Source organism: Petromyzon marinus, unplaced genomic scaffold, assembly GCF_048934315.1.
Source record: "Petromyzon marinus isolate PM22_M1 ecotype Great Lakes invasive population unplaced genomic scaffold, UKy_Petmar_22M1.pri1.0 PM_Scaffold_163, whole genome shotgun sequence".
NCBI classification, from domain to species: Eukaryota; Metazoa; Chordata; class Hyperoartia; order Petromyzontiformes; family Petromyzontidae; genus Petromyzon; species Petromyzon marinus.
The window spans coordinates 176900-189938 of record NW_027423128.1 but is presented as its reverse complement, the minus strand read 5'-3'; the positions used below and the strand labels follow the sequence as shown (position 1 = coordinate 189938).

Below are 13039 nucleotides of genomic sequence, written 5' to 3'. Positions count from 1 at the left end.
ACGTCCGTGAAGAGTCACCAACACATGGGCAGGACTCAAGCTGGAGTCCTGCTCATTGTAGCTATCCCAGAGTGTTAGCGCAGATAGCCTGGTGGTCCACCACCATAGGTTGTTATCTGGTAAAAGGGAAGTTACCCCTTCGTGTTGGTATAAATAAATTTGTTGCCTCCAAAGAGTATGTTTGCGACTCAATTGAACCGACTACACAATGGTGCAAAGGTCAGTAAAGTGACCGAGGCCACCAGGGGCTGTACCAGTATACCACATCAGATTAACAAGGGGCTCAGTGGTGGCAACAAGTTATCCCCTTCGCCTGGAATGCAGGAGGTCGTGGGTTCGATTCCAACCCCGACGCCTGGATATTTGGAGTTTGCATATTCTCCCCGTGGTGGCGTGGGTTTTTCTCTGGATCCTCGAGTTTTTTTCCCTCCACATTTAGAAATATGCGTTTACAGTATTTGGCTGCTACAAATTTCCACGTGATAAGCCACTTCGTTGAGCTACGATTTGTGGCCAGGTTGCTTTTGAAAAACAGCTATATAGCTCAGTGGACCTTACTTGGTACAATAAAATAAAAATCTGCCGATTCCTGGAGTTATACTATAGGAAGGCCTGGGTACCCAAGGGACCAGGTTACAGCATCTGTCAGTTCAATGAAAAATCTAATAGCTTAGTGAACTTTGCCTGGTTCATAAAATATTTTGTTAGTGTTTAACCTCACGTGACAAACAATAAATCCAACAAACACACCCAGTGCTGAAATGCACTGAAAAACAGTAAATGTACCAGAATGAAGCAGTACACATCTTGTCAAGTTGTATTTATGCAACAAAGAAAACTAAAGAAAAATAACCAAATCCACATTAGATGTGGATGTGATCATAAAGTAAAGCACTTCTGGATAATGGGCACCCTATGCCCTGTCGGTCGTGTTGATTTTTTACCATATTTCACCATGCTGACTAGTGCGGGTTGGTGAAGCGAGGGGGGCAGAACTGATTCATTTGTCACTCGCCTCTGGATTTAGTCCATGGGTGTGTAGTGATGTGCGCTAAACACTGTGCAATTGGACGACCCCACATGCCCTGGGCACCCTTTCGCATGAGATATTCAAACTCAATCTATTTTGCAGGTGAAATATTTCTGAAATAAAAATGCAATTAAGGAAAACAGAGAAACTGCCATGACACGGTGCACAGGTGTGAATTAATATATTATAATAATCAGTCACACGACTGACCATACAAGGCAAGCACACCATGGTGGTGTTTCCCAGCGCCTATCTCGTGACTCGGTATGGGAATCGCTGCGGCGGTGTCCGCTTGTGCAGCTCCATGCGACCCACAGCAGACGCGCGCTCCCTACAGAGGATCCACGGTCGTGCGTCGTCTACACCTACAGCACGAGCTCCAACACAAACATCCCCCATGGAGCTCCACAGACTGGTGGGGCAAGTGCTGTTATTGAGCTCCTATGAAGGCTGGCATAGTACACGAAATGGTAAGTGGTCAGAACCACGCCGGACCGCCTTTGTCTCCCCAATGTGTGATGTTTACACACCGCCCCAGATACTAATTTGCGTTACACACACATTTACCTCCCTATCCCCCACTGCACACACACTCACACACTACACCGTTTTCCACACACACACATTTAAGCACCAATCAAAAATCCCCCGTGTATCCTACACAGGTGGTTTATATTCTGGACCACACCACCCACCGTCCCCCATGCACCACGAACTCCCCACACTCACCCACGCTGTGAAGTGTTGAGTCGCCCCGCGTCTCTCGCCCCTGACGCGGCCCAGTTCCCCGTGTAGCCTCCTCTCCCGTGCTCTCAGCCTCTGGCCCTGACGCAGCAGAAAGGAGAGGGGTGGAGGGGTGACGGGAGGAGTGAAAGGAGCGTTGAGGGGAGGGTTGGGGGGAGGATCGGTGGGAGGGGTGGGAGGGGTGGGGTGGGTGGGGTGGGGTGGGTGGGTGGGGTGGGGTGGGTGGGTGAGGTGATGGGTGGGGATGGGTGGGGATGGGTGGGGATGGGTGGGTGGGGTGGGTGGGGTGGGTGGGGTGCCCCTTGCTTTCTTCCGCCCCTCCCCCCACCTCTACTACTTATTTTAAGCCTCTGTCTGTTCATCCCTCCGGCCCCTTTTTTCTTGCTTCTCTGTCCGTCTTTCCTCTTCTTACCTCGTGTCCCTGTATATGTATTTCTGCTATCTTATACCTCGTATTTGTTCACTCTGTCTATGCTGGTATGTTCAACCCAGAGGATGAACACGAAATTTAGCACTCTTCTGAAATTCGTGGTCTGCCAGGCAGGTGTCTAACTGTGTCGTTGGCCGACTGGTTTTGCATCACGTAAATTTTTCTTAGGTTTTTTGAATTCTCGTCTCTCATCTTCTTGTTGTATTTACCTCCGTGCAGTTTAACGCTCTCTATGTGTTGCGCTGATGTCACCCTATGTGCTATTTGTTTTTACACCTGATGAAGATCGCTTGTGTTGCGGTCGAAACGTCGTGATTGATTTATTTTAATATAATTTTATGGTATTTCTACATACGTGACTTTACCGAAAAAACCAATGAGTTAATCAATGGTTCTCTGTGTGAGTGAGTCTATGTGTCTCCATGTGAGTGAGCCTATGGCTCTGTGTCAGTGAGACTTTGGCTCTCTGTGTGAGTGTACTCTGTGAGTGAGTCTATGGCTCTCTGTGGGAGTAAGTGGGTCTCTAAGGCCACAACCATCTTGCCCCCTGCCCAGTGCGTCCACCTGGTTGAGCTGCAGGAGTCTATTGTCCACCGCTCCAGACCGCACAGATATCCGACGTCCACCTCCAGCACAGACACCAGCAGATTCTTAAACCTGGTTGTGGAAGTAAGGACACGAGAGGGGTAATAGTCAACCACCATTACCACCATCAATACCACCATTACAACCACCAAAATCACCGCTATCGTTAACACCACCATCAATATCACCACCTCCACCACAACGATCACTATCAAAATCACAATACTCTTTGGTTCTTTAGGTAAAGTCACGTAGGTAGAAAAAAATAATAGATCACGACGTTTCGATCGCAACACAAGCAACCATCATCAGGTGAAAAAATATAGCGAGAAAGCTGCTGAAACACAAAGTTATATTGGCTTGAGATAAGCTCAGCCCAAGGGTAAGTGGGCGGGGCTAGAGGTAGAATTTGCATGTAAATACAACACCACATCGTGGAAAAGGAAAGAGAGACACAGACACCGAGAGACATCCACACACAGAGAGAGGCACACACAAAGAGACACACGAGAGACGCATATAGAGAAAAACACACCGGCAGAGAGAGACACCCACACAGACAGATGCAGAGAGAGATAGACACAGAGGGAATTACATAATTGCCCATGAATTACTATGGTGTGACAATGCCAATTACCAATGTCAAAGGGAACATCAATGAATGGTAAATGTGGGGTAATATCCCCAGAAGAGCATGTAGACTACATTAAAAAATAAAATAATCAATCAATATAATATCACATATGGGTTCAGTTTAAAGTTTACTTATGACAAATAATACTGAAATAATTGTGCTCCATAGATTATCTTAATGGTCAAGTTACATAACCATCACGGAATCACTTAAGCTGACCATTTAAAAAGACATTAATTGCAAGATGTTGAGCAAAGGAAATTGTTTGGAAGTTCATCTCACACTAAGTACATGTTACTATAAATCTAAATCTGCATAGTTCTCGATCAGAAAAGTCGCAAACATGTTTTACCACAAGCAAGGAGTTCGGTGTAAAGCTGTTAAGCAAATTAACCACTGCACACGGTTGTAAAGCTCTCTGCCTCAAAGACAGCACTCTACCAAGTGTCGCGACGCAGCTGCGGATGCCGCATGACAATAGGCGGAGTGAGTGAATCTAAGTAGACACTGACCCTGTCAAAGGGGATCCCATGTCTAGAGTATTTGTGGCTGGTGCTACACATTTCTAACGTGATTAGCCATTTAGCTGATCTATCATTTGTGGAAAGGTCGCTTCTGGAAAACAGCCACATAGCTCAGTGGGTCTCACCTGGTAAAATAAAAATAGTTTATAGAGTTCGTTCTGCCTCAACGCGTGTTTTCATAACGCCATTTGGATATGGCACGATGGATGTAATAGGGAACACGTTTTATAACGCAGATGCTAAATGGATATAACGCGATTGAGTCAACAGAACCACGTCGCGCGAGTAGGAATGTGCGGTTGTACGGATGCCTGGGCACAGCGTCACACGAGGCATTGGGATGCTGCTGGATGCTTCCTGATGCTCCCCACGCGCCTCAGTCTTTGTTCAGCCGACACACGCATCTCACGCTGTTATCACGGACTGTGCTTTACCCTGTATTAGTCATTGTAACGAGGGAGTTTACACAACGCGGTGTTATTCAGCAACGCAACTGCCGCGTTATAGAACACTGCAGTAAATATTGTCGCGGTGTGGAAGGAGCAATGAACGTCATCTTGTGGCATGGAAAGGCATCGCAGCCCTAGCGAGCAGCCAGAGACAAAGCCTGCACGCACGGCAAAGTTGTGATTGACCCGGGGACTATTAGCAAGTGACACGTATGGACTAATGGTTACTCTAAATGACGATGTTGACGATGGTTATAACGTGCTACAAATATGCAAAACGCACATCGCATTAGCTCTGACAAATAGCGGACTTTAAAGTTATCGTTTACAATGGTTAATTTGTATATCATGCCAAGTGAGTAATTTGCGTGTGGACCCTGACAGCGGCACTCAATGTCCAACTCTTGCGAATGCTCTCAGGGGATCTTTACCGTGCGCTGCGTTCACTCACTCAGCCCCAATCTCCCTGTCGTGAACTCACCACTCACTCACCTCACCCTTCAACTCACTCACCCTGCAATCCCCCCCCCCTCCATCACCCGGCACTCACCGCCTGTCCGTGACCACCTCTCCCGTGCCTACAAACACAAACACCACCACCACCTCTCCCGTGCCTACAACCACAAACACCACCACCACCTCTCCCGTGCCTACAACCACAAACACCACCACCACCTCTCCCGTGCCTACAACCACAAACACCACCACCACCTCTCCCGTGCCTACAACCACAAACACCACCACCTCTCCCGTGCCTACAACCACAAACACCACCACCACCTCTCCCGTGCCTACAACCACAAACACCACCACCACCACCTGCTACTGCTGCTGTCGCGGTCTCCGCGTGGCGCCGCGGGTCCAGGGGGAGGCCTCGCGGCCCAAGAGCGGCGCCACGGCTCCCCCCCTCCCGCTCCTGGCCCCTCCCCCTCGTCCCTCCTGGCCCCTCCCCCTCGTCCTTCCTGGCCCCTCCCCCTCGTCCCTCCTGGCCCCTCCCCCTCGTCAATCCTCCTCCCGTTCGCGACGTGGAGTGAACTCAGCCCCGCCCCCCCCGCCCCCACCGCCCCCCCCCCTGCGCGGCCCCGCTGCCCATTGCAAGAATGGCGGGAAGCGGTCGCGGGGCCTACCGCGCGCCGCCTCTCGCGTGATTGGCTCGCTTCGCGTCACGTGGGGAAGGCGGAAGAAGAGTATGGGGGAGGAGCTGCGCGGTAAGGGGCGGGGCCGTGGAGTCACGTGGTGGGCAATGATTGCCAATAAGTGGGCAGGGATGGCTGTACGTCACATCCGGTGATATAGGACACGCCCCTTCGTGACGTGCCTCACACTTCCTTCCGTCCCGCGTGCCGTCAACACGAGCTCAGCATGGCGCTGTTGACCGTTGGCGTTCCGCTCTTGGCCATGCTTGGGATGGAGATCTTCATTTATCTTCGTTTTAAGCTTTCCATCTCATACTTTTACCGCGAGACCACGACGCTGCAAACGGAGAGGATGGGCCTGCAGAATGTGGAGCTCTGTCAGAAGAACAAGACCATGGAAGTGGAGAAAGATGGTAAGCTACCATTTTCTTTGGTTCTTTCGGTAAAGTCACGTAGAATGAGAATAAAATAATAAATTGATAAAATAAAATAACACAATAATATTCTCACGACGTTTCGGCCACAATACAAGCGGCCTTCATCAGGTGAAGGGGACGAGACTGTCTGGAGGACAGCGCTGGAGTGAGAAAGCCACGCTGAGATCGCGATCTTTAAGCTGTGTGAGAAGAAACAAAGCGCCTTGACAAAGGAATTAACATATAATTTAGCATTGAAATGGCTGAGTGATTAGCTTGTGACTGGTCACAGAAAAGGCTATGTTAAAGTTAAAGCATACACATCCGCAAAGGCACCCCTTGACAAAGGAATTAGCGTAGAATTTAGCATTGAAATAGCTGAGTGATTAGCTTGTAACTGGTCACAGAAATAGCTATGTTAAAGTCAGAGCATATACATTCACCGAGTCACCTAGTACAAATCAAACAGGAGAATTTAGCATTGAAATAACTAGGCGAATTTAGCATTGATATAACTGAGTGATTAGCTTGTGACTGGTCACAGAAATGGCTATGTTGAAGTTAAGGCCTACACATCTGAGCTATTCACAGTAACTGGGTATACAATATATAATGAATACTATATACTGAACCAATAAAAAACACAAAAATTTAAATTACCTCAATGTTATCAATAAACTCTATATTCTCCAATCAGCTAAGCTACCAACAATAAGTCGTTATATATCACAATGCTATATGGCGAAAAATGGGTGGATTCTTACCCTCAACTTTAGCACCACGGATAGCTACGGGTCCCGTTCAGACGGACGAGTTCATCGATGGTCGGAACAGAGGAGGGGGAGAGAGACAGCTGCGAGGCGCTGTTATACTCCATGTTGTAAACCATACCATTAACCACGGTTAAGCTATCCGTGTTGCTAAAGTTGAGGGTAAGAATCCACCCATTTTTCGCCATATAGCATTGTGATATATAACGACTTATTGTTGGTAGCTTAGCTGATTGGAGAATATAGAGTTTATTGATAACATTGAGGTAATTTATATTTTAGTATTTTTTTTGGTTCATGATATAGTATTCATTATATATTGTATTGTATACCCAGTTACAGTGAATAGCTCGGATGTGTAGGCCTTAACTTCAACAGCCATTTCTGTGACCAGTCACAAGCTAATCACTCAGTTATTTCAATGCTAAATTCGCCTAGTTCAATGCTAAATTCTCCTGTTTGATTTGTACTAGGTGCCTCGGTGAATGTATATGCTCTGACTTTAACATAGCTATTTCTGTGACCAGTTACAAGCTAATCATTCAGCTATTTCAATGCTAAATTCTATGCTAATTCCTTTGTCAAGGAGTGCCTCTGCGGATGTGTATACTTTAACTTAGCTATTTCAATGCTAAATTCTATGCTAATTCCTTTGTCAAGGGGTGCCTTTGCGGATGTGTATGCTTTAACTTTAATATAGCCTTTTCTGTGACCAGTCACAAGCTAATCACTCAGCCATTTCAATGCTAAATTAAATGCTAATTCCTTTGTCAGGCGCTTTGTTTCTTCTCACACAGCTTAAAGGTTGTGATCTCAGCGTGGCTTTCTCACTCCAGCGCTGTCCTCCAGACAGTCTCGTCCCCTTCACCTGATGAAGGCTGCTTGTGTTGTGGCCGAAACGTCGTGAGAATATTATTGTGTTATTTTATTTTATCAATTTATTATTTTATTCTCATTCTACGTGACTTTACCGAAAGAACCAAAGAAGATGAATCCTTGCAGTCACGAAAACTTTAAATCGAAATTTAAGCTACCATTCTTAGATGTTCTGTTTGAGAGGAGACCTGATGGCTCATTGGGGCATTCTGTCTACAGCAAACCCACCCACACAGATTCCTACTTGAAACCTGATTCCCACCACCACCCAGCCCAAAAGAATTCTCTCATCAAAACTTCATACCATAGGGCTCATTGCATTTCGGACCAACACCACCTGACCAGTGAATTAAAACATGTACACCTGGCCCTCAAAAGGAATGGTTACTCTGACCGTACCATCCGCCAAGCTGTTTCTCCCTCCATACAGAAACAACCACTTGATACTCCGGCCAAAACCATCACACTACCATATATAGCAGGCGTTACTAAAAAGATTTCAAAAATTCTAAACAAACACAAGATCCAGGTCCGGTTCAATACAGTACACAAAATTCGTGATCTGATCCCATCCGTGAAGGATGGCATTCCTGACTTACAGTACCCCGAGGTTTACAAATTGAGTTGTACCTGCGGTGATTGCTATATCGGGGAGACAAAGCGACATGTCTCTGACCGAATTCGCGAGCACAAATCAGATTTGAAACACAGCAAAACTAATTCTTTGCTGATCACTGTTACAACCATGTGGGTGATCACGATATAATTTTCTCCGATACCAAGGTTCTTTGCAAACCCACGGGTTTTTATCAGAGATTTGTTCACGAGGCAATTCAGATCTACAAACACAGACACAATTTCAACCGAGAAGTTGGTTTCAAATTAAGCAACCATTGGAAAGATGTTCTAAATCGAACTAAACATAAACTCATTTCTGTGGTACAGTATATTTTTCAAGTAGTGGTACCCCAAACTTTCGCAGCTCTCAGCTCCCCCCCCCTCCCGCTCCTGGCCCCTCCCCCTCGTCCCTCCTGGCCCCTCCCCCTCGTCCCTCCTGGCCCCTCCCCCTCGTCCCTCCTCCCGACTCGCGACGTGGAGTGAACTCGCCCCCGCGCCCCGCGCCCCACCCTGAGCGGCCCCGCCGCCCATTGCAAGAATGGCGGGAAGCGGACGCGGGGCCGACCGCGCGCCGCCTCTCGCGTGATTGGCTCGCTTCGCGTCACGTGGGGAAGGCGGAAGAAGAGTATGGGGGAGGAGCTGTGTGGTTAGGGGCAGGGCCGTGGAGTCACGTAGTGGGCAATGATTGACAATAAGTGGGCAGAGATGGCTGTTACGTCATAGTGTACGTCACATCCGGTAATGACGTCACGATAAATAACACGCCCCTTCGTGACGTGTCTCACACTTGCTTATGTCCCGCGTGCCGTCAACTCGAACTGAGCATGGTGCTGCTGATCGTTGGCGTTCTGGTCTTGGCCATGCTTGGGATGGGGATCTTCATATATCTTCTTTTTACGCTTTCCATTTCAGACTTTGACCATGAGACCACGACGCTGTCTACGGAGAGGATGGGCCTGCAGAATGTGGAGCTCTGTCAGAAGAGCAAGATGCTCCGTCTGGAGCTACAGCATCAGCTGGAGGAGTTCATGGAGAACCGAGAGACTCTCCAGAGAGAGATCAGGAGCCTGGTTCAACAGCTTAAAGAGCGCCAGTTGGAGCTGGAGCCCACGAGAGTGCCTTGCAGGGAGAGCAAGTCTCTGCATGCGGATTTTCTCCGAGACTGCAATGCAGCACAGCGGCAAATGTCGCTGCGCTGTGAAAACGAAGATCTCCGGAGGTCGCTGCACGCCCACCTGAGGAAGTTGAACTTCCTGAATCCGCAGAGAGGGCAGGAACAGTTTAGGCTGCGCGGGAAGCTGGTGCGTCACGAGGACATGTGGCATGGGGAAAAGAGGCTGCAAGAAGAGAACCTGCATCTCCGTAGCCAGCTGAAAGAGCTAATATGGACCGTGTCTCAAATGTACAATGATGCCACCACCACCGACGCCACTTCCACCGCCGCTGCCACAGCTTCCACCACCGCAACCGTTTCCACCACCACTTCTGCCACCACCACCAAGCCCAAGAAGATGAAGAGATTTAGCCATTGGTTCCGAAAATTGCTGAAGCGCAAGTCGGCCATTTAAAAATATTGGGGAAATTGTGAAAATGACACCACCCTAATTAAAACATTACTCAGAAAGACAAACATACCCCATAGAACATCAACAAAGTCATATATAAGACAAAATATCGTACATTTGCATGCAACACTCTAATAAATACTGTATTGTGAGCAAAACATAAAGTTACTTAAATGGAAAAAAAATCTGTTATTGTCACTTACCTTTAGTCCGGATGCCGGTCTGCTTGTCAGGAGGGGGCGTAATGAGTCCCTGCACACACGGGGGCGGTGGGAGGGGGGTGAACGTCCATACACACACACAACAGCGACAATCATCCGCTGTATAGCCTTACCAGAATGTTGGGGCAAGCGCCTATGAAGCTCTGAATGGCACACGGGGTGAATGGCCAGCACCCTGCCCGGCTGCCTCTCTTTATCTCTCCATACACGAGACTCACAGGCGTACATGCGTCCGTGCACACACGCACAACAACAACGCAACAACCGTCGTTCACCCCTAAGTGGCGGTGACATCACCACAGCACTTGTGCCATGCTCGGTGCATTTTGAGGCCACGTGAAGTGTCGAAGGCTGGCTGGCAGGAGGTCATGTAATAGACGCAGGTGCCATGGATTGACTTAGGAAGATGATGGGCAGATGCAACAGCCGTGCTCCCCACTGTGCCAACTTTATTTGTGTCAGTTGTTTGGCGCTCTGCTCGTTGTTTTGAGCCTCGCTCCTCTGCCCTATGCTGTTGCTGGAGGGCAACTGCCTCCACTTCCCCAGCAGCACCTTTCATGAACCTCCTCCACAGAAGCCGATCATGACACTGCTGATACCAGTCATCAATAAGTCCAATCAGCTCCACATCCTTCTGCACCACATCAGTCCATCTCTTCTCTACCCCGTACCACGCCCATTTAGCACCATCTATCCAGCCAAATTGAAGCTGCTTGGGGATGCCGTGACTGCATACGGACTGCATGACACAATCAACGCAGCCTCGCTTGCTGGAGGAGCCCACAGATGGGCATTTGTCCAGATATTCTAGGAATCTGTGAGCTTACAAAGTCCAGTCTGGTTAAACCCTGAATAGATCGTGGGCAAGCTAACCTTAATGTTCCTTTCGAGAGAGATAAGGAAGGGTATAACTGTGGCCGAGAAGACATGAAGATTTTTATGGAGTGACATGCCAGGTAGCTTCCACACTGTTGAGCAGTTGATGAAAATATAATGCTCGAATTATTTTAAATGAGACCTCGGCTCCCAAAACGGACTTGATCATCAGCACACTGCCCACTCCACTCTCTCCTCAGGTGCCCCAAATACATGAGGAATTGAGGAAGGGAGCATTTTTATGATGTAAAATACCCAGGGAGGTGATTTGTTTTCGTGGGGCTGATGGTAACGGCCCATATTTTAGTAGCATGCTTCATGTTTAGCTGTAGTGTCTCCAACTTCTCCTTAGAGTGGGCAGTAATCACCAGATCATCCGCATTCATAATATGGTTTAACAATAGAGAGCCATACCATGACCGGCTCAGGCATCGATCAGCCTCCCATTATATCTATACCAGATCAATTCTACTGGTACATCCATGGAAATCGTCTCAAACTACGTAGTCAAAGAAAATGTTCAGTCGTGTAGGGGGCAGAGGACATCCATGTCGCACATTACTCACACATTCTATCATCCCTTAGCTCCATTACGTCGATTTTTCATGAGACAGCAGTTGTCTTTCTATTGTTTATATATGCTTTATCGAAAGAAGAAAATAGTATGTTTGCTTTAATTACTGTAACTCTGTGTTTTATTTAGCTTTGGTAATTTGGGTGATCCAGGTCTCTCTTGCAAATGAGACTCATCCTGGTCGCTTTAGTTCTCGCCTTGTTCAACTCAATAAACTGGTACTCACTCCATTATGAACTCACCCACTTCCTTAAATCTATGACTCACGTAAATACTCCCTCTCTCTCCTCATGAGTCATATATTTACCTGATCACACAATCACCCGATCATTTACTGTGTCAACCTCACTCACGCACTTTTTCATGCTCTCAAGAATGACCCACCCATTCTATCACTACATAAATCATCATCCCCTTCCCTCATTGACCCACTGGTAAAATTAAAATACTCGACAGCACCAACACGTGAGATTGTACTCAGGCTTACACTCACATGTGTAAAGAAGCTCCTTTGCAGGTTCCATTTGATAGATGATTTATTTCACGATAACGTATTTACAACGCAAGAGTATGACTCACACGAACCTTCCCCCGTACAGTAACCTGTACCTGTTTCAACCCATCTCCACTGCCCCCACTATAAACTTTGCCATCCAAGAGAAGTGAAGTAGAAGACAATAGAGTCTGCTGAGAGAATCTACCGGGGAAAACTGCTGGAAGTTACCAGGGCGTGGCCGTGCGGGTATATGGGGTGATGCCTTGGGGACTGAAGAACAACTGCAGGTGGACGACATCGGGGCCGACTGTTGGAAATCAACATGGTGGAAACCATCAAGAAGGACTGTTCGAGATTAATCTACTCTATTAGAAACCACCGGGACTGCAGATAGTCATAGCCTTGTGCAACGTGTGAGTCGTACTCTCACCTTGTAAATATGTTATCGTCGGGAATAAATCATCTAGAAAATGAAACCTGCGAAGGAGCTTCTTTACACATGTAAGAATGCAGGACATGCTTTATCAGCAGGCCGTTGTTTTTGTCTACAACAGACCTATGCACACGATCTTGAAAATGGCATTTGATTAGGATTGTGATCTGCAACCCATTCTGAAATCGTCCAACTACCAAAACCCTTGTCTGCATTATACCTAAGACTTTTGACTTGTACATCTCGTAATTTTCAGACGACGGGTTGACCAACCTGGCAATGTTAATTTCTCATTTTATTGACAGTAAACAAAAAACATGGCATAGTTTTTTTTTATTTCCTGTTAACTTGTACATACGAGTGGAACGGTGTCACAATGGTTTGTGCATTGCACTATGAATCAGTCCACTTGAGTTTGATTCTCGGTTATAGTTAACATCAAACAAACTGACCATGAGCCTTTTCGTTATCAACCCACGTTGAGAAGCATGATGGCGTATGGTGAAACAATCTCCATGACTGATCCAGTATGGGAAGACTTCACCCATGACAATGGTTATACATTTATTATTGTTTTTGTTGTATATTACCACCAAAGGAGTAACTTCATACCTGTTAGCCAGCCTATATATACTCATAGATAAACTTTCGCCTAAACACCA

General features: G+C 47.2%; 1 long non-coding RNA gene across 1 annotated transcript; it reads right to left on the bottom strand.

Moving 5' to 3' along the window:
• Positions 1–799: 799 nt before the first annotated feature.
• On the bottom strand, positions 800–5294 carry LOC142922763 (uncharacterized). Its single transcript, XR_012940273.1, has 3 exons — positions 5216–5294; positions 2769–2861; positions 800–1855 (listed from the first exon to the last, which is right to left on the bottom strand). It is a non-coding gene; the product is annotated as an uncharacterized LOC142922763 (long non-coding RNA).
• Between the last annotated feature and the right edge of the window lie 7745 nt (positions 5295–13039).